General features: G+C 38.5%; 1 protein-coding gene across 6 annotated transcripts in view; it reads left to right on the forward strand.

The window, feature by feature from the left end:
- Positions 1 to 23,007, forward strand: part of PDE1C (phosphodiesterase 1C) — a 528,215-nt gene that overhangs the window by 467,189 nt on the left and 38,019 nt on the right. The gene's annotated exons all lie outside the window — the stretch shown is intronic.

The following is a 23,007-nucleotide window of genomic DNA, read 5'->3' on the forward strand; positions in this document are numbered from 1 at the left end:
CATGGACATGATCTCAAGCTAAAAGTGAAAAGTTTCCAGGGAGTGGTTTTGAAATTTGAACATAATTCGTCATGCATATATTAAAAAGGAGAGAGCCCCTTCAGCTGGCAGCTGCACCCTATACCGCCATGCTGCCTTTACTTGCATGCATGAAATCAGTTTTCCCACTGGTCATATTTGAATCCTAAACTTCATCAAAATCCCAAACTTCATTTTGGACACTTGCTGACTTCAATGCAATGGAATAAGACATTCTGCTAATGTATTTATGAGTTTCTGATCACGAATTGTGCAACATAAATAGGACATGTTCCATGTTTTTAGCTTGCACAATTTTCCCTTGAGTAAATTATTACTTTTGGTAAAAATAAACAGGAATTGGGTCAGTGCAATGTTGCAAAGCAACATGTATAGTTATAGAACATAATTGGGCCAGTAAGAACAAGTCCTAAAGGCAGTGACAACGCAAAACGCAGCATAAACCACCACAGTGAGGTGCTTCATGAGCATCGTTTGTACTTTTTATAAACAACGTTCCATTCTTTCTAAAACCTGATAGTTCAAAATTAAATTACCTGCCACACTTGGAACTATTGGATTGAGAAACCTACCCTTACTTTTTACATACATTTTATTGTTTTGTTTGTCATACATGTTCATTCTTGAGCATCCCTTTAGGCATTGACATGATATTTAACTAAAAATGAAAATTTCCTGGGCATGGCTTTTGTTAAGAGTCCCATGCCCTTGTTGAAATTTCCCAGGAGACATTATACTTGATGCTAAGGTATTCTGTGTATAAGAACAATTATTGGGTATTCAGGTTCAGGAATAAGAAGAAATTTAAACACGAGCGTTCACACATCTATTAAAAATGAAACAGTTCCTTTAGCTTTTAGCCTTACGCCATAACAACATGCTTGCATGAAATCCATTTTCAAACCTTTCCTTTTAAGATGTAAGAAGTCACTCCAAGTGTCTTATCACACAATACCTGGGGAACTCGCATCTGTCATTTTTAACCAACTTGCTTATGCAAATAGAAACCACTTAATGAACATATCTCCTTGAATAATTGTGAATAAGAAGTGAATTAAACAGAGATAAAATAGAATTCAAAATGGTAATATCTCAATCAGACTTTTATGGGAAAGGTTGTTCAAATACCAGGGACTCTTTGCCAGGCATCATCAGACCCACGTCAAGGAAACCCAATCCAGGAAAGGCACCGTGGAAGAATGGGGTAACCTAAACCTAGCACCTGGACATCTTCCGCATCCACACTTGGCCCATTGCTCCCTGATCTGAATTCCTATAGCACAAAAGCCCAGAATAAATCAAGTCCAAATTTTTTAATATGGCATCTTCCATCTTATGATTTTTATTATACTATAAAATAGCTGTTATAACTTCAAGTGGGCCTTGTGATTTAAGTTCTATTACGTTCATAAAGCCCTATTATGTTATCTGGTCCCCTTTTAACTGAATGATTTCCAAATATTTATAAGACTGAAAAATTTTAGGGGGAGGAAGGTGATGAAATAGATTCTATATCCTGTTGCATAAATAAGTGTAAAATTTGATTGTTTAATGAGCAGGATTCTTGATCTTATGGGAGTGTGAACCGGCTCTAGTAAATAAAGAAAAGACAAGCTCTAACATCTATCCCGTTTTTCCTCCATAATCCCACCCTTAACCAGCCTCAAGAGGGGCCTTCTGTGTCCATACACTTGCAAATCTATATGCAAACATAGACAGGAACAACTTTGTATTCTAATGTCATTATTGAATCTACCTGACATCTGTCATCATCACTACTTTGGCACCTACCCAAGAGGCAGAGCATTGAACTTCAGTGACTTACAATGGTTTAGTCCAAAACCTTTACTAGGACTAAAGCTAATTCTTGGTGGAATGAAGTGCAAAAGAATGACTCTCACCTACCCTTTCCTTTTTAGTCACTAAAACTCTTTGCTACAGAAGTTTTTTTTTTTTTAAAGGAATATATAGATCAGTAGATATATTGATTTAAAATCCCATATAGAAATAACATTTTGAACATTTCTTTCTAGTGGCTCTATTATGTTTGGTGACCAGATAGAGTTCATTTAACTTTTCAATGATCTTATTCCCATTCCAACCCTGAGAATCATTGATGAGTAGCTCTCTATAATTTTTGAGAGGGGAGTATCCAGGTACAATTCATACCCACTGTGATTAACCCACTATGGTTCGTGGTTATAGCATTGTAAACATTCAGAGAGAAACCAATTGGTTTTTCCTAAACTCTCATGACCCTGGGCCTGCACATGGTGGGGAGGTAGTGTGTTCTGAAATAGTAAATTACATCCTTGCATAATGAACACACTGCAGTGGCACATAATCTCTGTCAGGCTACTGAGGTTCTCTTTAGTACCCTGCAGCAATAATTTTCTAACTGACTTCAAAGAATGGATGTCCTCTGAAAGTACCTTACTTACCTCCAGAGAGAAATGCACTAACATAAAAAGATCTAGGTCTCTGAGCCAAATTTTTCTTAGTGTCTAAAATTTTCCATCATTATTGGGAGACTTGCAGGGTACCACACAAATTAATTCTTTTCAGGGCATTTCTAGTCATGGATGTAAGAGCATTGCCTATTGACCTAACATAATTTATTATAGTTGTTCAAAAATACAAACTTACCCTTCGTTGTACTTGACCACCACGTAACAGAGAGATATGAGACGTCCACCTTTTGAATCTCTCAGAAGATGGGTTATAATTAGGTCCTGCACTGTTATCAGCCAAATCCTGGAGAGTGAGTCCAGCTGGAGTTTCTCCTTCACTGAACATTCTGGGAATTGGAATGTTTAACGTCAGTTCATGAAATTCAAAAGCAAGCTGTGAAAGTGGAAAAGGTGGACAAAAGAAAATCCACAAATATCTGCCTCTGACAAAGAGAAATAACCAGAACTGGATTTATCTTCTCACCTGAATCAAGAGAGAGAGAGGAAAAGAGAGGCTGACCACCACTGGACAATGTTTGTAAAAGAATGGTTTTCAAGATACCAGAGGTCAGAAAATGAAGAAGAGTGATTTTTGAGAGAGAGGAGATGAATGAGGCGAACCCTGGGATGGCCCCAGTTACTGCCATGAGAGGATTCTTAGACAACAATGGAAAGGAGGGACATGGGCAGACCTGGTTGACCCTCTGAGTTGAGAATTTGAGTAAGAGTTCAGGGAAACCAACCTGGGCACTCCAACCCTGAGTTCCAACCTGGTTAGGGTTGACAAAATAAAATATAAAAGAAGAGAACTAGAAAACTCCAGAGATCTGGAAAGTATTCTTCAGAATTCTGATCAACCCATGCAATGAGGAAACTACCTAAGGCCTAAAAAGAACCAGCCAAGAGGATTAGAGGTAATGGTCCTGATGTTCACATGGAGCAGGGAATGTGCCAGTTCCCACCAACTAGAATTGAACCTCTCATCATTTAAAGGAAATTAGATACTCACAATTGTCTTGAGTTTGTAGGGGGCAATAATTAGCTGTAGGCTAAGTGCTGCTCTAGTCCTGCCTAACAAATCTTAAAAAGCAAGACAAAAGGATTAAAACGTTTCCAGGTAACTTAACTACATCCCAGAATACAGCTCAAGGAGGGGTGTGTGTGTGTGTGTGTGTGTGTGTGTGTGTGTGAGAGAGAGATCTAGCACCCAACAAATTAAAATTCACAATGTCTGCATCTAATAATAATAAAATCCCTGGGCATTCAAAGCAACAAGAAAACGCTGCTGATAATGAGGAAGAAACTAACAAGCAAACACCCAACTAGTTGAAACCAACTCAGAACTAAAGTAAATGTGAGAAATAACAGACTAGGAAATTAAAGCAGCTCTTACAACTTTAGTACATATGTTCAGAATTTAAGTAGAGACATGCATACATTTATAAAGGCCAAAATTCAAACCTCCAGATATGAAAACTATAGGTCTGATATGAAAAATACACTGGATAGTGTTAATAGGAAAATATTGGGTGGGATTAATAGTAAAGGCAATGGGATTAAACATTGAGGAAAAAAAGTTTTGAAAAAAATAGACATAGAAATAAAGCATAAAAAGAATAAAAACAGAATAAAGAATACAATATAAATTATTATAAATAATAGATTCCTTGGAATCTCCAAAGCAGAAGAAAGAGTGGGGAAGAAAGGAAACTATTTGAATACTCAGTGGGCCAAATTTTGCTACATGATGAAAACTATAAATCTAAGAAGCTCAATAAAGCCCAAGAACAAGAAACACAAAGAAAAAATCACACCAAACATATCAAAATCAAATTGCTCTTAACAATGATGAAAAGAAATGTTTAAAAACAGCCAAAGGGAGAAAAAAACCCACATATGCACATATGACCAAAGATGAGGATGATAGTAGATTTCTTGTTAGAGAAAATAAGTCGACAGGGGAGAACCATCTTTAAAGTCCTGAAAGGAAAAAAAAATCACCCAAGAATTCTGTGTCCAGCAAAAATATCTTTTTTAGAAATTCAGGTGAACTAAAGATAGTTTTCATTAAAGATAATTTCATACTATACAAAGGTTTTCTTATCATTACTCCCTAAACAATACACTATAAAAACTATTTACCTAGCATTCATGCTGTATAAGGTAGTCTAAGTTATCTAGAGATAATCTAAAAAGAATACGGGAGGATGTGCATAGGTTATGTTCAAATACTATGACATTGTATACAAGGAACTTGACCTTCTACAGATTTTGATATCTGTGACAGGTCTTGGGACCAGTTTCCCTTAGATAGCAAAAGACAAATATATATACTTTATTATTATTTAAAGCTCCTAAAGATAATTGTCTACTTGAAACAAAATAGTTAATGTATTGTTGGCCTTATAACATATACAAAAACAAAATGTCTGACTGTAATAGCATAAAATACAAAGGGAAAGCAATGAAAGTATACTACTATAGATTCTAATGCTATACACGAAATGGTGTAATATGTGAAGAGAGATTGAGATATATTAAGAGCATATACTATAAGCTTTAAGTCAATCACTAAAATTCAAAAAAAAGATATATAGCTGACTAGCTAACAAGAGATAATAGGGGACCAAAAATAATGATTAATTCAAAAGCAGGTGGAAAGAAGGGTAAGAAGGAAATAAAAAAAGAGAGAGAAAATGAAATAAAAAAATAAATAGGAACACCATCAGCTTAAAATCAAGCATATCAATATAAATGGCATAAATACCCCAATTAAAAAGCAGAGATTGTCAGATCATAAGATCCAAATTTATTCTGCCTTTATGTAAAAAAGAAATAATAAAAAATAGCCCCAAAATTTTAAAAAATTGAAATTGATATAGCAACACTAGCCAAAAGAAAATTTGAATGGCTACATTAATATCTAACAAAGTAGATTTCAGGGCAAAGAACAGAAAAAAGAAAGTTTCAGGGTTAAAGAAGTTTATTTCCTAATGATAAATTTGTCCATCTATCAAGAAAATATAATAATATAATGATATTTTACATTTTTGCACTGAAATGCATGGATTGAACTGCAGAAAAAATTTAAATCCACCATTTGCACATATTAATAGTCATTTCCATAAGTGATAGAATCAGTAGATATAAAATCAGTGTTGAAAAGACTGAAACAACACTAGCAATAAACTTGACCTAACTGGCATTTCTGATATACCCAAGAAGTAGAATAGGAGAACACACATTATATTGAAATGAAAATTTGTGTTTTCCTAATTTTTTTCTGACCAGTCTGGCTAGAGGTTAATATATTTTATTAATTATTACCATTGACATTATCTGTTGTTTTTCTCTTTTCTATTTAATTGTTATCTGGTGTGATCTTTTATTATTTTCCTTCTTCTGCTTGCTAATGGGTATAGTTTGCCTTATTTACTTATTTATCTTTAGTTTTTAAGGTGGAAGTTAAGGTCAATGAGTATTTTTTTTCTTTTTCTATTCTAGGCAGTGCTGTAGTTTCCCTATAAGTACATTAGCATCATGCCAAAAATTTGGATATGTTGCGTATATATTCATATGAGCTCAGAATACTTTCTAATTTCTACTTTTTTCCCCTTTGGTACTGGGGATTGAATCCAGGGACACTTAACCACTGAACCACATCTCCAAACCCTTTTTTTATATTTTATTTAGAGACAAGATCTCACTTAGTTGTTTAGGGCCTCACTAAATTGCTGAGGCTGGCCTTGAACTCATGATCCTCCTGCCTTAGCCTCCTGAACTGCTGGAATTACAAGCATGAGCCACCATACCCAGCTCCACTTCAATTTCTACATCAACTTAACAGTTATTTAGAAGTATAATGTTTTCTTTCTAAATATTTGGGGATTTCTAGAAATAGTTGAGATGTTGGTTTTCCCCAGATTGATCTATATAGTCAACACAGTCCCAGTTAAAATCCTAGCATGACATTCTGGGTAGAAGTGGGCAAACTGACTTAAAATATATATGGAATGCAAAACACCCAGAATAGAGAAAGCAAAAAACTTTGGAAGAGAAGGAAAAGTTGACCTGATTTCAAGACTTCTACAGCTACAGTAATCAAGGCAGCATACTATGGGCATCAACATAGACAATGGTCAATGGAATAGAGTCCAGATACAGATCTGTATGTTCATGAGAGCTTTTTTTTTTACAAAGAGAGAAGGAAATTCTATTGAAAATGATGGTCATCAGCAAATGGTGATGGAGCAATCGGAGCAAAATAATGAACTTCTACCTGTGCTTGTGCCACATAAACGCATGATATTAGAATGGATCCAAAAACCAAAGTGTAAATTATAAAATTATAAACCTCTATTTAAAAATATATATGAGAAACTCCCTTCTAACTTGGATTAGGGAAAAAAAAACCTAGATGTGAAAATAAAAGTACAAACCATAAAAGAACAAATTGATAAATGATACTTTGTCAAAATTAAAAATTTCTGCTCTTAAAAACCTGTTAGGAGAATAAAAGACACTCCACAGACTGAGAGAATATTTTCCAAATATAGATCTGTTAAAAGATTTTTATCCACAATATAGAAAGAATTCTCAATATTCAATAATAAGAAAGTAAGAATCTAATTAAAAATCATATGAACATTTTAACAAACATGTCACGAAGGAAGATAACCACTAGCAAAGAAGTACATTAAAGGGTCTGTAGCATCATTAAGGAGAGACAGATTAAAAGATGAAAACAAAATGAAACATACTGAGAGAGAACAAAACAAAATGAAGCTCATGTAAGGGAAGAAGAAGATTTCACACTTGCAGATTGTATTCAACTAATAATTTCTTAGCTCTTGACTTCTGTGACTATCAGGATGCAACTTTTCCAGCTCATTTCCTCAAGGAACATATGATATTTCTTGTAGCCTCATTTCTTTTTATTTTTTTAATATTTTATTAGGTATTGATGGACCTTTATATATATGAGAACCGAGCCTAGTGCCTCACAAATACTAGGCAAGCACTCTACCACTAAGCTCTGACCCCAGCCCGTAGCTTCATTTCTTAAGCTGCTCTTATTCTCCTGCTCAACATCTCAGTACAGGGAAAATGCAGGAGGCAGTATAGCTAATATTCTTGTGAGTCTGCTTAGAGCAACTAATTGTGATCAGAAGGCTTATTGTGAACACAAGAGGAAGAGGAACTTGCCTGTCACTTGGTCCTTCACCAGGCTGTTATCTCGCGACCATGACTTGTTACAGGGCTTACAAGAGTCACCTGAAGAAATGAGTATGTTTTCCCATTTTTTAAAAATAGCTGATTCCTAGAAAGTTAATTTGGATTGAGATGCATACATAAAGTTGGAAGGAGTGAGTTTGTTAGATACCTTTTGTTCTATTATACTTACTGAGTTCTTAATAAAAGCAGTAGAAGGATATAATCACAAGCCTTTACATTGGAGTTGTGCTTCATTCTTGTAACATTCCTATGTTACATTGGACTCTGTTTGTTCGTTATCTAAAGAAAGGGGCACCACTCCGCTCTCAGTGGACCTGGTAGTGAATGACAGATGGGGCCTGTGCAGACCTGGAGGTGCACCCAGCTCTGCAGATCCAGGGAGGAAAGCCAAGCTGGCAGAACTACGACATGTGGATGCCCGTGATACCACAGAGGTTGTTTCTTTCTCAGATTCCAATGTAGGAATTTGGGAAGCAACACATGCCCTGGAACATTACTGTTTTTCAGGAGGTGGGCATCCACTTGTCATGCAGGCACTGAGACTGTGGTTGTCACTTTTCACATTTGCAGAGACACCTGTGCCCTGGTGTTCTGTCTCATGGAATTAGCTTCATCTCACTTTGTCTTCCTGGTATTGCTGCCCCCATGCCTGTACTGCTCAGAGCAACAGCCTTGGGCCATCTTGATGCTTCAGAACTAACAACTGGCTGTTTCAGACCCCTCTATAACCTTCCCTGTCCTTGTCATGGAGGCCTCATCTTATTACCTCATGGCGCGTCTCTGCTGTTTCTTCCTGAAGGATTTCTTGTCACCTGAGGTTGATGGTGACTGTGCATTAGTCAGTTCAGAACCACAGCAGCCAGCAGCCATTGAACACATGACTCATTTTCAGCACACTCATCTTTTAATTAATCTCCTGCACCTTAGCTGTGGGGACTTGATAGGGAATGTTGTACCGATTTGATGTTTTTCTCAATTTCTGAAAGGTTGATGTGTTTTCTAAGGAACTGTTAATATGATTTTAGGAAGAATTCTAATACATTCACAATTCTTACAGGGTGGTGGTATTTATGGCCATTTTCTTTGAGGCCAAACTTCTATCCTAATTTATGCTACAGGAACTACATATAATTCAATCATTGAAGAGGTTGTGGCATCTCGAGAATTCTTTTTTAACATTTATTTTTTATTCATTCTTTTTAGGAATACATGACGATAGAGTGTATCTTGGCATATTATACATACATGGAGAAAATTTATTCTAGTTAGGATCCCATTCTTCTGATTGTACATGATGTGGAGTTTCACTGGTCATGTATTCATATATAAACACAGGAACGTTATGACGGATACATTCTATTCTCTTTCCTATTGCCTTTCTCTCTCCCTTCCCTTCATTCCCCTTTTGTCTAATTCAAAGAACTTTTATTCCCCCCCCCCATTTATCATGTGTTATCATCCATATATCAGAGGTTAGAACGTTTGGCCTTTAGTTTTTTGGGATTGGATGATTTCACTTAGCCTGATAGTCTCCAGTTCCATCCATTTACTGGCAAGTGCCATAATTTCATTCTTCTTTAAGGCTGAGTAGTATTTCATTGTGTGTATATGTCACATTTTCTTTATTCATTCATCTGTTTTGAGGCACCTAGGTTGGTTCCATAACTTAGCTATTGTGAATTGAACTGCTGTAAACATTGATGTGACTGTGTCACTGTAGTGTGCTGATTTTAAGTCCTTTGGGTATATTCTGAGGAGTGGTATAACTGGGTCAAATGATGGTTCCATTCCAGGTTTTTTGAGGAATCTCCACACTGCTTTCCATAGTGGTTGCACCAATTTGCAGTCCCACCAGCAATGTATGAATGTACACTCACGTCCTCACCAACATTTCTTGTTACTGTATTCTTGATAATTGCCTTTCTGACTAGAGTGAGATGGACTCTCAGTGTAGTTTTAATTTGCATTTCTCTAATTGCTAGTGATGTTGAATATTTTTTCATATATTTGTTGACCGATTGTATTTCCTCTTCTGTGAAGTGTCTGTTCTATTCTTTTGCCCATTTATTGATTGGGTTGTTGGGTTTTTTTGGTGCTAAGTTTTTTGAGTTCTTTATACATCCTGAAGATTAATGCTCTATCTGAGCATTAGGTAGCAAAGATCTTCTCCTCATCTATAGGCTCTCTCTTCACATTCTTGTTTTTTCTTTGCTGTGAAGAAGCTTTTTAGTTTGATACCATCCCTTTTATTGATTCTTGATTTTACTACTTATGCTCTAGAAGTTTTGTTGAGGAATCTGGTTCCTAAGTAGACATGATGGAGAGTTGGGCCTACATTTTCTTCTAGTAAGTTCAGGGTCTCTGGTCTAATGCCTAGGTCCTTGATCCACTTTGAGTTGAGTTTTGTGCAGAGTGAGAGATAGGGTTCAGTTTCATTCTGCTACATAGGAGTCTTGAAGGGAAATCCACTTTGTGACTCACCATATTCTTCTGTACACAAGATGTGGAGTTTCACTGGTCATGTATTCATATATAAACATTTCCCTCATGTGGGAAATAGACATCCTTTACCTGGGAGCTTGGGATGCACCTGATGACGGAGAAGTCTACACGAACAGAAATGAAGCATTGATTGAGATGCAGAGGATTTGTTGACACTGAAATGAATTTTTTTTTTTTTTTTTTACCAAGGCATAGCTTTGACTGCCAGTTTTTTTTTATTGGTTGTTCAAAACATTACATAGTTCCTGATATATCATATTTCACACTTTGATTCAAGTGGGTTATGAACTCCCATTTTTACCCCGTATACAGATTGCAGAGTCACATCAGTTACACTTCCACTGATTTACATATTGACATACTCATGTCTGTTGTATTCTGCTGCCTTTCCTATCCTCTACTATCCCCTCTCCCCTCCCCTCCCCTCTTCTCTCTCTACCCCCTCTACTGTAATTCATTTCTCCCCCTTGTATTATTTTTCCCTTTCCCCTCACTTCCTCTTGTATGTAATTTTGTATAACCCTAAGGGTCTCCTTCCATTTCCAAGCAATTTTCCTTCTCTCTCCCTGTCCCTCCCACCTCTCATCCCTGTTTAATGTTAGTCATCTTCTCATGCTCTTCTTCCCTACTCTGTTCTTAGTTACTCTCCTTATATCAAAGAAGACATTTGACATTTGTTTTTTAGGGATTGGCTAGCTTCACTTAGCATAATCTGCTTTAATGCCATCCATTTCCCTCCAAATTCTATAATTTTGTCATTTTTTAATGCAGAGTAATACTCCATTGTGTATAAATGCCACATTTTTTTTTATCCATTCGTCTATTGAAGGGCATCTAGGTTGCTTCCACAGTCTTGCTATTGTGAATTGTACTGCTATGAACATCAATGTAGCAGCGTCCCTGTAGCATGCTGTTTTTAGGTCTTTAGGGAATAGACCCAGAAGGGGAATAGCTGGATCAAATGGTGGTTCCATTCCCAGGTTTCCAAGAAATCTCCATACTGCTTTCCAAATTGGTTGCACCAATTTGCAGTCCCACCAGCAATGTACAAGTGTACCCTTTTCCCCACATCCTCGCCAGCACTTGTTGTTGTTTGACTTCATAATGGCTGCCAATCTTACTGGAGTGAGATGGTATCTTAGGGTGGTTTTGATTTGCATTTCTCTGACTGCTAGCGATGGTGAGCATTTTTTCATGTACTTGTTGATTGATTGTATGTCCTCCTCTGAGAAGTGTCCGTTTAGGTCCTTGGCCCATTTGTTGATTGGGTTATTTGTTATCTCATTGTCTAATTTTTTGAGTTCTTTATATACTCTGGATATTAGGGCTCTATCTGAAGTGTGAGGAGTAAAGATTTGTTCCCATGATGTAGGCTCCCTATTTACCTCTCTTACTGTTTCTTTTGCTGAGAAAAAAACTTTTTAGTTTGAGCAAGTCCCATTTGTTGATTCTAGATATTAATTCTTGTGCTATGGGTGTCCTATTGAGGAATTTGGAGCCCGACCCCACAGTATGTAGGTCGTAGCCAACTTTTTCTTCTATCAGATGCCTTGTCTCTGGTTTGATATCAAGCTCCTTGATCCATTTTGAGTTAACTTTTGTGCATGGTGAGAGAAAGGGATTCAGTTTCATTTTGTTGCATATGGATTTCCAGTTTTCCCAGCACCATTTGTTGAAGATGCTATCCTTCCTCCATTGCATGCTTTTAGCCCCTTTATCAAATATAAGAAAGTTGTAGTTTTGTGGGTTGGTTTCTGTGTCCTCTATTCTGTACCATTGGTCCACCTGCCTGTTTTGGTACCAATACCATGCTGTTTTTGTTACTATTGCTCTGTAGTATAGTTTGAAGTCTGGTATCGCTATACCACCTGATTCACACTTCCTGCTTAGCATTGTTTTTGCTATTCTGGGTCTTTTATTTTTCCATATGAATTTCATGATTGCTTTCTCTATTTCTACAAGAAATGCCATTGGGATTTTGATTGGCATTGCATTAAACCTATAGAGAACTTTTGGTAATATCGCCATTTTGATGATGTTAGTTCTGCCTATCCATGAACAGGGTATATTTTTCCATCTTCTAAGATCTTCAGTTTCTCTCTTTAGGGTTCTGTAGTTTTCATTGTATAAGTCTTTTACCTCTTTTGTTAGGTTGATTCCCAAGTATTTTATTATTTTTGAGGATATTGTGAATGGAGTGGTTGTCCTCATTTCCATTTCAGAGGGTTTGTCGCTGATATGCAGGAATGCCTTTGATTTATGCGTGTTGATTTTATATCCTGCCACTTTGCTGAATTCATTTATTAGCTCTAATAGTTTCTTTGTAGACCCGTTTGGGTCTGCTAGGTATAGAATCATGTCATCTGCAAATAGTGATAATTTAAGTTCTTCTTTTCCTATTTTTATGCCTTTAATTTCTTTCGTCTGTCTAATTGCTCTGGCCAGTGTTTCGAGAACGATCTTGAACAGAAGTGGTGAGAGAGGGCATCCCTGTCTTGTTCCAGATTTTAGAGGGAATGCCTTCAATTTTTCTCCATTCAGAATGATGCTACCCTGGGGCTTAGCATAGATTGCTTTTACAATGTTGACGTATGTTCCTGTTATCCCTATTTTTTCGAGAGTTTTGAACAAAAAGGGATGCTGTACTTTGTCAAATGCTTTTTCCGCATCTATCGAGATGATCATATGGTTCTTATTTTTAAGTCTATTGATGTGGTGGATAACATTTATTGATTTCCATATATTGAACCAGCCTTGCATCCCAGGGATGAATCCTACTTGATCATGGTGTACAATTTTTTTGATATGATTTTGTATCCGATTCGCCAGAATTTTATTGAGGATTTTTGCGTCTAGGTTCATTAGAGATATAGGTCTGTAGTTTTCTTTCTTTGAAGTGTCTTTGTCTGGTTTAGGAATCAGGGTGATGTTGGCCTCGTAGAATGAATTTGGAAGTTCTCCCTCTTTTTCTATTTCCTGAAATAGCTTGAAAAGTATTGGTATTAGTTCCTCTTTAAAGGTTTTGTAAAACTCCGCTATATACCCATCCGGTCCTGGGCTTTTCTTAGTTGGTAATCTTTTGATGGTTTCTTCTATTTCCTCAATTGATATTGGTCTGTTTAGGTTGTCTATATCCTCCTGTCTCAATCTGGGCAGATCATATGACTTAAGAAATTTATCGATGCCTTCACTATCTTCTATTTTATTGGAGTATAAGGATTCAAAATAATTTCTGATTATCTTCTGTATTTCTGAAGTGTCTGTTGTGATATTGCCTTTTTCATCCTGTATGCTAGTAATTTGAGTTCTCTCTCTTCTTCTCTTCTTTAGCATGTCTAAAGGTCCGTCGATCTTATTTATTTTTTCAAAGAACCAACTTTTAGTTTTATCAATTTTTTCAATTGTTTCTTTTGTTTCGATTTCATTAATTTCAGCTCTGATTTTAATTATTTCTTGCCTTCTACTTCTTTTGCTGTTGTTTTGCTCTTCTTTTTCTAGGATTTTGAGATGAAGTATGAGATCATTTATTTGTTGGTTTTTTCTTTTTTTAAGGAATGAACTCCATGCAATGAATTTTCCTCTTAGAACTGCTTTCAATGTGTCCCATAGATTCCGATATGTTGTGTCTGTGTTTTCATTTATCTCTAAGAATTTTTTAATTTCCTCTTTAATGTCTTCTATAACCCATTGATCATTCAGTATCCTATTGTTCATTCTCCAAGTGATGCATGATTTTTCCTTCCTTCTTTTATCGTTGATTTTCAGTTTCATTCCATTATGGTCAGATAAGATGCATGGTATTATCTCTACTCCTTTATATTGTCTAAGAGTTGCCCTGTGACATAATATATGATCTATTTTTGAGAAGTATCCATGTGCTGCTGAGAAAAAAGTGTAACTGCTTGATGTTGGGTGGTATATTCTATATATGTCAATTAAGTCTAGGTTGTTAATTGTGTTATTGAGTTCTATAGTTTCCTTATTCAACTTTTGTTTGGAAGATCTGTCCAGTGGTGAGAGAGGTGTGTTGAAGTCTCCCATGATTATTGTATGGTGGTCTATTAGACTCTTGAACTTGAGAAGAGTTTGTTTGATGAACATAGCTGCACCATTGTTTGGGGCATATATATTTATGATTGTTATGTCTTGTTGGTGTATGGTTCCCTTGAGCAGTATGTAGTGTCCCTCTTTATCCCTTTTGATTAACTTTGGCTTGAAATCTATTTTATTTGATATGAGTATGGACACTCCTGCTTGTTTCTGAAGTCCATATGAGTGATATGATTTTTCCCAACCTTTCACCTTCAGACTATGTATGTCTTTTCCTATCAAATGAGTCTCCTGTAGGCAGCATATTGTTGGGTCATGTTTTGTGATCCATTCTACTAGCCTGTGTCTCTTAATTGGTGAGTTTAAGCCATTAACATTTAGGGTTATTATTGAGATATTGGTTATCCTTCCAGCCATATTTGTTTATTTTTGTTACTGAATATGGTTTGTTTTCCTCTTTGATTATTTCCCCCCCCCACTGTCCTACCTCCCACTGTTGGTTTTCATTGTTATTTTCCATTTCCTCTTCCTGTAATGTTTTGCTGAGGATTTTTTGGAGAGATGGTTTTCTAGCTGCAAATTCTTTTAACTTTTGTTTATCGTGGAAGGTTTTAATTTCATCTTCCATCTTGAAGCTTAATTTTGCTGAATACACAATTCTTGGTTGGAACCCATTTTCTTTCAGTGTTTGAAATATGTTATTCCAGGATCTTCTAGCTTTCAAAGTCTGTGTTGAGAGATCAGCTGTTATCCTGATTGGTTTACCCCTAAATGTAATCTGCTTCCTTTCTCTTGTAGCTTTAAAAATTCTCTCCTTATTCTGTATGTTGGGCATCTTCATTATAATGTGTCTAGGTGTGGATCTCTTATGATTATGCACATTCGGCGTCCTGTAGGCTTCTAGGATTTGGGATTCTGTCTCGTTCTTCAAGTCTTGGAAGTTTTCTCGAATTATTTCATTGAATAGATTGCTCATTCCTTTGGTTTGGAGCTCTGTGCCTTCCTGTATCCCAATGACTCTTAAGTTTGTTCTTTTAATGTTATCCCATATTTCTTGGATATTCTGCTCATGGTTTCTTAACAGTCTTGCTGAGCTGTCTATGTTCTTTTCAAGTTGAAATACTTTGTCTTCATTGTCTGATGTTCTATCTTCTAAGTGTTCTACTCTGCTGGTAGTATTCTCAATTGAGTTTTTAAGTTGGTTTATTGCTTCCTGCCTTTCTAGGATTTCTGTTTGTTTGTTTTTTATAACCTCTATCTCCCTGTATAGTTGATCTTTTGCTTCCTGGATTTGTGTATGTATTTCATTGTTGAAGAGATCTTTCATTGTCTGATTTTGCTGTCTAATGTCTTCCTTGAGACTCCAGATCATCTGAAGCATGTATCTCCTGAATTCTTTATCTGACATTCCATCTGCTGCAGATATTACCTCTTCTAAAGTTGAGTTGACCTGCATTGCTTGTGGTCCTTTCTTTCCTTGTCTCTTCATACTGTTCGCGTTTCTTTCTGCTTACTGAGACTGTTGTGTTGTTGAATTTTCCCCCTATATATTTGTATTACTCTTGTATAGTTGCAAAGTCTCCCGTGCAGGCACGGGCATGGGCTCTGCTCCTCCTTCCAATTGGGGCACTGTGCCTACCACATCGGCAGGCCGCTGGGCCTGTTCTGCTCGTAGCAGGTGCACCTACCTTGCGGGCGCGTGGGGCGGCTCTGCCACTCCCAGGTTTCTGTGCCTGACCTGCTGGTGGGTTGCAGGTCCGGCTACCTTGCAGGCGCGGGGGGAGGGCGCACACCTATTTGTATTTAGACAGTTACGCGAAATGGAGGACGTAATGCTTGGGATGAAAGTTGGGGGGAAGGGGAAGGTAGGTGCTCTTGAAAAGAAAGAAGGAGTAGGAGATAGATAGCATAGAGGAGAATGGAAAGAGCAGTAAAACTTGGAAGGGGGGAGAGAGAGGGAAAAGGGAGAGAAAAAATTAAAATGAAATAGGAAATAAAATTAGGTCTCAGAGATCCATTTTCTTCTCTTCCCGTAGGCAAAGCTGTGCCCTCCGGGCTGAGTTTTGCCCTCAATGTGTCAACAGCAATCCCTGTAAGGCGGTTCCTGGGAGTCTCTCAATCCTGTTGGTCCAGAGCCGTTTCACTTCTACGGCCCCTCCTCCCCTTCCTCTTGCCAGCCAGCCAGGTCCTGCTCACCGGAGGCAGTTCCCCAAGGATTTGGTTACACTTTCAGCCCCACCGAGTGCTCTATTTCCCTAACTACTGAGCACTCTCGCTGTCATTCATCTAAGCCCCAGTACTGTGGAGCTGTGGTCTGGGAGTCAATTGTTTAATTTTTCCGGACCCCTTTGGTGGGCACACCTTCGGAATCTGGCAGCTAAGACCATTGGTGTCGCTGCTGGTGGTAATAGGAGTTGGGGGTCGAGGATCCCCTCTACTTCCCTCAGCCCCTACAGTCACAACCACACTGCTGGCGGTAGGAGGAGTTGGGGGTCTGGAGTGTCCTCTGTTTCCCTCCGCCCCTACCGTCACACCCTCTCAGTTCGCGATTGGGGGATTTGGGGGTGGGGAGTCTTCTCTGCTTCCCTCTGCCCCTACAGTCACGCCCTCGTCACTGGCAGTAGGGGGAGTTGGGGGTCGAGAGCCCTTTGGCCCTTACGGTCACGCCCACGGAGAGATTTTGAAGTTTCCTGGTTGTTTGTATCTGGTGTGGGTGGGAGTCACACACCTGCTAAAGTAGATTCTGCTGGGAAGGAATCTCTTTGGCCGAACTTTGGTGACTTCCCCTCTCTGCTATGGCGGGCCCCTGGCTCCTTGCTGGAGTGTCCGAAGGGAGGGGTGGAACTGTCTTGTCTCTGGTCTGACACAATCTCTGGTTTTAGTTCCCAGTTCGCTATTTCATAAAGAGTTGTTTAGATTTCCTTCACGCTGTCTGGGGGGGGGGGGAGCCGTTCGCTGGGTGGGCGGGGCTGTTAATAGAGCCGGGAGGGCACGGGCTGTCTGCTCGGCCAGGCGGGGACACTTCTCGCTGCGCCGGGCCGCCGGGGGCTGCCTGTAGAGCCGGGCAGCTGCGGCCGCGTGGCTAAGATCTGGGCGGGCGGGGTGGCCGTTTGCTGAGCGAGAGCGGGGCCTCCCGGGACGTCGAGATGGCGGGTGCCGTCTGCAGGTTCGGGCAGGCCGCGCTGCTCAGGGCCGCCGGCCGCTTTCTGAAGCGGCTGGTGGCCGCGGGATTGTACCTCTGCACCCGCCGGGGGGCCGCCTGTAGAGCCGGGCAGCTGCGGCCGCGTGGCTACAAGCCTGGCAGGCGTGGTGGCCGTTCGCAGAGCGAGAGCAGGGCCTCCCCGGGACGGCGGGATGGCAGGTGCCGTATGCGGGTTCGGGCGGGCCGCGCCGCTCTGGGCCGCTGGCCGCTTGCAGAAGCGGCTGGTGGCTGCTGGACTGGATCTCCGCGCCCGCGTGGCCGGCCAAGATCCACTTGTCTGGGACAAACTGACACTTCTAATAAACCTACCAATTCCCGGCAGGTCCCCTCTTAACGGAATTTTGCTAGTAGTTCCTCAGTAGGTAGAGTGCCGCTGTTCCAATGGGTCTTTCTGATCCCGTTAATGTGGAGACATTGGAATCGCTGCTTCCTCGCCGGCGGCCATGTTGGATCATCTTGACTGCCAGTTTATTGGTATACAGTTAGAAATAGATACTCGTGTACACTGGAATGCCCATGTCAACGGGCCAGTCAGGGGTTTCTTCTTAAAGGAAATTTTGCTTGTGAATTCCCAACACCAGAAAGTTGATTGGCCACCTGAGGATGACAGGGGAGTTAGTTGATGAACTATAACCTTGGAATAGAATACCCTGATGTCTGTCTCTACTACTGGGACGGACCTGCAGAGGAGACTGGGGGTGGTCTGGTGTGCCCTGTATCCTGACAGGGCATGAAGTACTCTTCCACAACACCCTGTTTCTAGTCTCCTTCTCAGTCACCTTTAGCCATCAGATAGTTAATATCTTGGAATAGGTTATTATTCTTGTTCACTTCTGGTCCTCCTTGTTTGCTTTCCTCTGCCTTGATCTTGAAGAAATTTGGTGTCTATAAGCAGGTGTTCTCAAACTTTTTCAGTCTCATTCGTTTTTGTCCCCCTTAACCAACTCGAGTTTCATGTGCTCTTCACCCACTCCCCTCCCAACTGTGTGTCCAGATCATGTGGTGTGTCAAATAGGCCACGGATGGTGAGAAGTTCTGGGAACAGTAGCTGTTACCCCATCCTTTTCTCTTATACTCAAGAAAGTGTCATCATGAACTTGAGTTCTAATTACTTTAAAGATGAGAACTTTTTAACTTTGGTGCTTAACAGGTTTTTAATAATGAGTGGTTTCAGTCCACCTCACCATTTGATGACGCCACTGAAATCAACATCTTCTGACTTGAGGTTGTTTCTCCCAATAGTTAATTGCATTCTTTTGTTTTTGAGCTAGTGTTCATCTCAGAGGATAGCATTATTTCTTAGTCTTGGAAAAGTATCTCACTATAGTCTTCTATGTATTGTCAGAAAAGTAGGCTTATTGATTAATGAAGGGATTGCCCTTAACACAAGAATCCAGTGTCTTTGTGGATTAGTTTTCATGAGTGTAGAGAGACACTCCACCTGGATGCTCTGGATCCCAGTTAAGATAAGTCCTCATTATAGCATGTGCTCTGATCAATATCCCTTTTCCCTTAGCCATGTGTTGCTGAAAACTCCTGTGTCCTTTTACCCAACATCCCACAGTAAGCAAAAGCTGTGGTTTACATGAATAGGCATGGGGTGTTGGTCTTTTAGATCATTTGACACCCTTATTTTCTCAAGTAGCTTGACAAATACTTGAGCCTACACCTGATGTCCTCGTCAGAAGGACACAACAAAGCATCAGTAAATGGAGAGGAGAATCACAGTGTTATTTTTAGATGGCTGCCTGTTATGCATCTGCATAAGCCCTTGCTCATTAGACTCTAAACAGTTTTGTTGCCTAAATATTCTTGCTCATATACTTTAGTGTCATTTTGTGGTTAATTTCAGAATGTGGGCTGTAGGTTGACCCAGTAATAAGAGTTATTTTGAGTTCAATGATGCTGAGACCCAATATAATTTGTGTGTGTGTGTGTGTGTGTGTGTGTGTTGTTGTTGGATGGATTTGGGTGAAATCTATTAACCAATCCATATGTGAGTGAGAAGTGGTCAAGTGGGTGAACTAGAAAACATCATTGCTCCTTTTTGCAGTGGGCTTATACTCCTGGGAGTATGGACATGCCCAGCCAGTCACTTACCTAAGGTTCTAACTGATGAATCACAGCAAATCAGAACAGCTAGCTCTTTTGGTCACAAATCAATGCATTTTTAATACAACTTTAGGTTCAAGGAATGTCCTTGTGCTTTTCAAGGAGGGCATACAATAGATATCCTCATGGACATTATAAAGAACAAAGGTGGCGTGTGACTGGCATCATCCTCTTATAGATTTTGCATTTTTGAAATTCACATTTTTAGTATCAAAAAAGCTATTGAAATTATATACACATGTGTATACACACACATATATCTTGTGTATGTGCATATATGTGTGTGTATATATATATATATATACATATATGTGTAACAGTGCATATATGTGTGTGTGTATATATATGTATGTGTATATATATAAATGCATACATATATGTATTACATATATATGTATATATACACGTACATATATATGTAACATAAGATTGGTGGGTTTAAAAAATTAAATTGTGTTATACTAAGGAAAACTTCTAACATCAATTTGTGCAGTTTACCTAGCTTTTTAGATTCAAATCTGTTACTAACTACATAGTGAAGGATCAAATAAAGTGTGTAGTGCACTCTTTGTTAATGACAAAATTAATCTTTTAAAACAACTTTCCTTTGCAATTATTGGTATATAAACTTTCATTGTTTCACTCTATCTCCTGGACATTTCGCTACACTCTTAATGTACCATTCTATTTTTAAAAGAACCTAGCTTGATAGAGAGAATCAAAAACTTGGAATTTCTGACTAGAGAAAAAGCAATTTTTCTTTTTTTCCATAATGCTGATTTTCAGAATTTTTAAAAAAATCTTAGCAATCATGAAATAGATATTTATCTGTTTTCCCTGTAGAAAAGTTATGTTTTGTTAGATTTTGTGTAAAGACTGGAGAAACAAAAATAATGACACTTTTGCCAAAGGGGACTCCATTGACTTTATAAAACATTCTTTAAAAAAAACAGCTGCCTTTGAAGCAAGTATGTGTCAAAGCCAGGACTTTGGATGGTCCATGTTAATAGTTAGTGCCATTTCCTGTCTAGACGTCCTTGTGTTCCAAGAGCCATGTCCAGTGTGGTATCAAGCAAGTATTCCATCTGTCCTTCTGTATTTATTCCTAGCATGCTCCACCAAGGGGCACCCTCATCTCCAAGTGATGACATCTATGTTTCTAAGTATTATCCTGCTACAGTATGTGCTATTTTTACTGTGTAACCTGGAGGCACAGTAAAACTATGAGAAAATGTTTGTGCTTTATTTATTTTCTTTCATTCTGAAGCATTTGGTGTTTTTCCTGAACTCATAAGATTGAGAAAAATGTGAAGAGCAGTCTGAATATGTCAGGTCTAAAATCCAAGCCTTTCTGGCATGTTCTGAAGGACTTTCTTTGTCTATGGTCCTGGCTGCTTCTTGGCTTCACAGACTCCAAGGCTGAACAGAAGCAAAAAAGCTCTCTTGTAGACACTCTGAGAAGGCTGGCTGTTAGGTCATCCCCAGTGCAGCTGCAAGAGTTCCCCAGACCTGGCTGATACTGCTCTTCCAGGAGTGGGCTGGGCCCTGGGGAACTTGCAGAGTTGGCATTTTAATATTTCCTTAAATGTTATTGTACAAGGTTCCTACAACAGAGGGGAATAACAACAGGAAGATGCCTTGGAGAGTACAGACAGAAGAACAGAAACAGTTATTCACATATTTTAAATTTTGTAAAGAAAGGAGATACTAAATAAAGGGAGAAAGAAAGCAGCACAAGTATAATCAACAAGTTTAGCACCATTGTTCTACAAGATGACGCCATAGGCTGGGCTTTAGGAAGTTCTGTTGCCATAAATATCATGTATCTATCATCTACATTTCTAATCTACCTACTCTTCTACTACCCTACCTATCCATTCAACCATCTATCTCATCTAGCTACAGAAATATAGTAAATTATCAGAGTATTTTAATACTGCTGTAACATTGATATTATATGCAGTGAAATTAATTTAGAAAAATCTTATTATAATTGTACATACTATTGTTTGGGGCAAAGAGAAAGCATGCACACATTGAAAAAAAAGTAGTTTAAAATAGCTAGAATGCACTTATCATCTAGAAACAGTGAAATCTATACCCTGAAAAGCTAACAGCTATCTCTAAAAGAACGTTTTTCTTAATATATTCTCATTATTAAAATATAAAACCAAGACTCATTCACATGCCCAGTACAATCCAACTTGACATTTAAAATTGGGCTTGGGTTCACGAGCTTTAGTCTTCTCCACTTGCTTTATTTCTATTTGTATTTTGCAACTGTTTTGGTTGCCTCCTGTGTCACTCTGTTTCTGTAGAAAGTTAATTTTATAGAGAAGCGGCAATATTTTTTTTTTCTGAAACTTAAAAATCTGATTTGAATCCCTCCTTTATCTCCAGTCAAGTGAACTTACTTTGTGTTTGGGTGAAAGTTGAATCAGACTGTAAACAACAACAACAGCAAATCAAACCCAAGAAAAATGACAAAGAAATGTATTTACAATGTTTTTAAAGCCAGTGTCAGATTCTTATGAAGTCTGCCTCATCAACATGCCATGTTGATGAGCTAGGCATAAACACAAATGACTGATAAACACATTTTTTAGAGTTAAATCATATTAACTTCAACTGTATCCATTTATTTTATTTTATTTTACTTATTCTAATTTGTTATATAAGACAGCAGAATGCAATTCAATTCATATTACATAAATAAAGCACAGTTTTTCTTGTCTCTGGTTGTACACAAAGTAGAGTCATACCATTCGTATTTTCAAACATGTACTTAGGGTAATAATGTCCATCTCGTTCCACTGTCTTTCCTACCCCCATGCCCCCTCCTTTCCCCTCCCTCCCCTTTGCCCTATCTAAAGTTCATCTAAAGATTCTCCATTCCTCCCTTGCTTGCCCCCCATACCCATTATGAATCAGCATCTTTATATCAGAGAAAACATTCAGCATTTGTTTTTTTGGGATTGGCTAGCTTCGCTTAGCATGATATTCTCCAACTCCATCAATTTACCTGCAAATGCCATGATTTTATTCTCTTATTGCTGAGTAATATTCCATTGTGTATATATACCACATTTTTTATCCACTCATCTACTGAAGGACATCTAGGTTGGTTCTACAATTTAGCTATTGTGAATTGTGCTGTTATAAACATTGATGTGGCTGAATCCCTGTAGTGTGCTGTTTTTAAGTCCTTTGGGTATAAACCAAGGAGTGGGATAGCTGAGTCAAATGGTGATTCCATTCCCAGTTTTTCCAAGGAATCTCCATACTGCTTTCCAGATTGGTTGTACCAATTTGCAGTCCCACCAGCAGCGTATGAGTGTGCCTTTTCCCCCACATCCTCACCAACACTTATTGTTGTTTGTATTCTTAATAGCTGCCATTCTGACTGGAATGAGAACT

This window comes from Spermophilus citellus (assembly GCF_964194105.1).
Source record: "Spermophilus citellus genome assembly, chromosome: 3".
NCBI lineage: Eukaryota > Metazoa > Chordata > Mammalia > Rodentia > Sciuridae > Spermophilus > Spermophilus citellus.